This window comes from Pantherophis guttatus, chromosome 3, assembly GCF_059756535.1.
Source record: "Pantherophis guttatus breed Tessera chromosome 3, ASM5975653v1, whole genome shotgun sequence".
Classification (NCBI taxonomy): Eukaryota; Metazoa; Chordata; class Lepidosauria; order Squamata; family Colubridae; genus Pantherophis; species Pantherophis guttatus.
Genome location: NC_142065.1, coordinates 128,376,440 through 128,381,575, shown reverse-complemented (window position 1 = coordinate 128,381,575; position 5,136 = coordinate 128,376,440). Strand labels below are relative to the sequence as shown.

Genomic DNA, 5,136 nt, shown 5'->3' with positions numbered 1-5,136 from the left:
GCCCATTATGATGTCATCCCTGCCTGGAGCTAGACTTAGAGCTTGGCCTGGAGCTGGCCAGCAAAGGAAAGGAGGAACCACACTGAGACACCCAACCAGTGCAAGAACTTTTGGAAGAAGGCAAAGGTTGTATGACTCTTTACAGACTTCAAGGTTTTTATTTATTATAAGGGCTAACCACTTAGTTACATGATATGAGGGTATAGTTAACCCAAGGCGAGAAGGTGTGTGCTAAATTACAGTATTTTGTTTGTTGTCTTCTATGCTGTGGTGTGTCCAGTCCTCAGAAAACAAAGAAACCTCACTGGTGGTGATAGCAGTGGGATCCAAGATTGCAGAGGATGAGCAACACATGGTATTGTGTGTGATAAGAATGGAGGTGTGTGATAAGAAGCCAAGCAGGAATCAGTGTTTGGTATCTATATTCTAGTTCCCTGGCATCACAAACATGTCCAGGCACCAGCAGTTAGAAGAAGAAAAGGCAAAGGCAGCAGTTGAACAGCAAATGGAAGAATATGAAGAAGAAAATGAATGTGAAAGCAAGCTTGCATTGGTTGAACTGAGAGAGAAGTTTGGAGGATGGAGTTTAAAAAGCTAATTTCCCCTCTCAATAACATAGAAACCACTGGACAAGATTCTCCATGTTTGGCTAGCTCTAGCTCAATTTTGAGCATAGCTTTATCTTTAAAAAAAAGAAATGCTCCCTGGATTAGGGATATAAAATACATAAATTCAGTAAGAATGAGGTCATAGACCTCACTATTTTGAACAAGTAACAGTGTCATGTAAATGTCTGAGAGAGCATTAGGTGGCTAGATTAGCCCCATGTTGGACAGGAAAGGCTTTAAGGGTATAAACAAGTCTTCATGATCAAAAGGTGGTGGATTACAAGACAGTAAAAGAGGAGATCCTCTATCATTACGAAGTTGTAAAGTACAGTTACAAGCAGAAATTCCTGGAATATAATTTTTTTTCCCCTAGCTAAGCTGCAGAAACGAAACCGAAATCAGGATCTTTGGTGCAACGTGACAAAATGAGGCAGAGAGAGATTTATTTTTATTTTTATTTTTCCTCCCCAAAAAAGATAGGTGAAAAACTGCAAACAATGGGAAATTTAGGAGGAGAGTTCAAGATTTTAAAACACAAAAGAAAAAAAAGCTGTATTTAACTAGGGAATTGTAATAATTGAGATACTATTAATTGTATATTGTGTTGAAAGCAGAAATGGTTAAGTTGTGGTTCAGAGGAATATATGGGGGAAATTATTTGGTTTATTATTATTGGTAAATATAATTAATTGATTTGTAAGAAATTGGATTGCATGGAAATAATAGGAATATTCATGTTCATATTGATTAATATACAAAAAAGATAGTTTTATAACTAATTGATTTATATTAAAATGTTGAATTTGTATTAAACAACTGTATTACATAATTACATAATTAAACAATGTGAGGATGGATATAAAAATAGATGACAATGGGAAGGGATATAGAATAGAAGGGAAAAATTGAATTTGATTAAGATTAGAGATGAGGATGAAGGGTAATATTGGTTTTTTTAAAAAAATAGATGAGGAATAAATATGGCAAAAAGGAAATATAGAAATTGTAAATTTAATTGAAGTGACTAAACACTGTTTAAATTTGTGAACCGGCCAAATATTCTGTTCAAAGAAAATAAATTGTATGTTTGTATGTGTGTTTCTAATTACTGCTATTTATTCATATTTGTTCTCTTTTATTCTTTAAAGTTTAACCATTCATTCTTTATCTTAATATCTTTATATTTGTTTGGGATTGGCTTTCTTCCCTTTCATCTTTTTTATTGTACAGCAATCTTTCTCCTCAAACCTACCACCTCTCTCTTTTCTTTCCTTCTTACTTTCTCTTCCCCCCCTCTTCTTCTCCTCCCTACTTCCTCTTCCTTTCTCCTTCTCCTCCTCTCTTCCTCCCCCTCTTACCTTCACTCCTACTCTAATTTCCCTTCCCTTCCTTCATCCCTCTCTATTGCTGTATCCTTTTATGCATATGGACTACTCAGAGGGCTGAAAAAGTTATTTTTGACTGGTCCTCGCACTTTTGACCAGTCCTCGAACTTACGACTGTCTTCACATTTTACGTTTTTTGCTCTATCTTATCACAATGGTGAAGAGAAGCAGTTATGAAATGAGTGACATGGTTGTTAAGGATGCTGCATGGGCATAAATGTGAGGATGGTCATAAGTGTGAGGACCAGTCAAAAGTGCGAGGACCTGTCAGAAATGATTTTTTCAGCCCTCTGGTTAGTCCTTTTGTGCATATGGACTACTTAGAGGGCTGAAAAAGTTATTTTTGACTGGTCCTCACACTTTTGACTGGTTCTCACACTTATGACCATCCTCACATTTATGCCCATGCAGCATTCTTAACAACCATGTCACTCATTTCACAACTGCTTCTCTTCACCATGATGACAAGATAGGGCAAAAATGTAAAATGTGAGGACAGTCGTAAGTTCGAGGACTGGTCAAAAGTGCGAGGACCAGTCAAAAATAACTTTTTCAGCCCTCTGAGTAGTCCATATGCATAAAAGGATACAGCAATAGAGAGGGATGAAGGAAGGGAAGGGAAATTAGAGTAGGAGTGAAGGTAAGAGGGGGAGGAAGAGAGGAGGAGAAGGAGAAAGGAAGAGGAAGTAGGGAGGAGAAGAAGAGGGGGGGAAGAGAAAGTAAGAAGGAAAGAAAAGAGAGAGGTGGTAGGTTTGAGGAGAAAGATTGCTGTACAATAAAAAAGATGAAAGGGAAGAAAGCCAATCCCAAACAAATATAAAGATATTAAGATAAAGAATGAATGGTTAAACTTTAAAGAATAAAAGAGAACAAATATGAATAAATAGACATGGTTGTTAAGAATGCTGCATGGGCATAAATGTGAGGATGGTCATAAGTGTGAGGACCAGTCAAAAGTGCGAGGACCTGTCAGAAATGATTTTTTCAGCCCTCTGGTTAGTCCCTATACACATAGCCATGGCCACCCGGTCACATGACCAGCTAGCCACGCCCACCCAGTCACATGGCCTCCAAGCCATGCCTACACAATAAGTCACGCCCACAATGGTGTCCTTCTTACCAATGTTAAAATCTGTTCACCTTACCCTATACACATAGCCATGGCCACCCGGTCACATGACCAGCTAGCCACACCCACCCAGTCACGTGACCAGCTAGCCATGCCCACCCAGTCACGTGACCAGCTAGCCACGCCCACAAAATAAGCCACGCCCACAATGTCCCTCTTTACCAATGTTAAAATCTGGTCACCTTAGGCTAAGACTGTTGCAATCACCAATGCAGTAGAAGAATGTGACCCTCTAAACTTTTAATTTCTAAAAAGGAAAGAAGCGTGTGAGGGAATGAAGCTGGTGTTCTTATTTGCAATTGGGAAAAAGTTTACCATTAGTATTCAAGATCATCAGTTTTCAGGGTTCTTTTTTCTTCTCTATTTATATAGTTTTTTTACACATATTTTCTGCTTTGAACAGAATATTTTCTGGCTTTGATTCATAAATTCTTTTGTTTCTAACAGAAATTTCATTTCATATCATATCTACAGTTGGTTTATTTCAATATACAGATTAGCAAAGTAATATTGAGGTGCAAGTAGTGCATTGAATAATTAAGAAGTGGAATATATTTAATAATAAATTACCTTTTGTAATGTTTTACTTCACTGTCTTTAAATTCAACATCTTCTGAAAGAAAAGAACAGGGATTTATTATAAACAATAAAATATCTTTCTTTGCATTGTTTTTTGGCTGTACAAAATACTGCCACTGGGTTTTTGTTGTTTTTTTTAGCCTGCAAAATATCTCTTCTTGTCAGTTTTAATGCTCAGTGAATTGTAATTCTTTACACATCAATGCATCTCAAGTCCAATGGACATTGTTTCAGGGGTGAAGTACCCCCTCCTCTGCACACACATACTTTTTCCTCTTAGAGAGATGCTCTAATTGTGACTTTACTTATATAGCAGGGAAGAATTTTAATGAAATAGTGGGAATTAAATGCTACTATTAATTTATATAAATTCTCAGAATATACATAACACTTCAAGAAAATATTGTAAAGGAAAGCAACCACTTTAATGAGAAAAGGCCATGCAATTTCTTCAGTGTCAAAAGCATACAGTAAATCATAAACGTGCAATATATCAGTGCAATTCCAGCTTTGTTTAAAGGTCTGTGTGCAAACAGCTCTGTCAGATCAGGGAAAAAAATACTACTTGCTTGCCCATTTATCTATAATTCCCTACAAAGTAAGAAAACAACCCATAAAATGGACCCAGTTTGTGGGGGCAATAAGCTGACTTTGTATAAAATAGAACACTGCTTGGGGGGCCCCAAAAAGCCCTACTAAGCAGGTATATACAAAAGTATGAAGGCTATTGCTTAATGCATTGTAAGCCGCCCTTAGTCTCCGGAGAAGGGCGGCATATAAATCAAACTAATAAATAAAAAAATAAATAAAAGCATGTTTATTTCATGTGCATTTCTTCCTTGTATCAAGGCAAATACAACTAAGTTTAATAAGTATCCTTCGAAAAGTATGTTTAATTGTATTTGGCATTGTGTTGTGTTTTAAAGTATGGCCTACAGCCCTAAGTTAGTGATACTTGCAGTAGCAAAAGTATAATTCAGTAGTTGAATCTAAAAACCCTTTCTGGTCATAATGAGGCTGAGCAAGTGCTCCTTTCTTTTTGGGTCTTTCTGTTGTATATGGACTTTTCTTGCTGGTTAATATTAAATCTGAGTTTCTTTCTTTGTCAGAACTCTGGTTTAATTTAAGTTTTAAATAAATAAGTAAATGAGGATCAGACTAGTCTTTTAAATGTCATGAAAAGTGAATAAAAATATAGACTGGAATAAAGAATTTCAGAACCCAATTTGAATGCAGATGTAGACTTGGTTGAAGGCTAGAAGTTTCCTGGGAGTTGTCAATTAACTGGTTGTTGGCAATGGTATTGTCTCTATTTTTAATGATATAATACTTTTTTTTAATATTTTATTATTAAAATAACAAAATACAAAGAAAAAAAGGTCTACATTGGATAGTAACAGTTTAATAACACAAAAAGAAACAGCTACTAAGCATA

The 5,136-nt window shown here is 36.1% G+C and overlaps 1 protein-coding gene across 2 annotated transcripts in view; it reads left to right on the top strand.

Annotated features, from left to right (window-relative positions):
- The window catches only part of GABBR2 (gamma-aminobutyric acid type B receptor subunit 2), a 376,357-nt gene that overhangs the window by 158,409 nt on the left and 212,812 nt on the right, over positions 1 to 5,136 (top strand). The window lies entirely within an intron of this gene.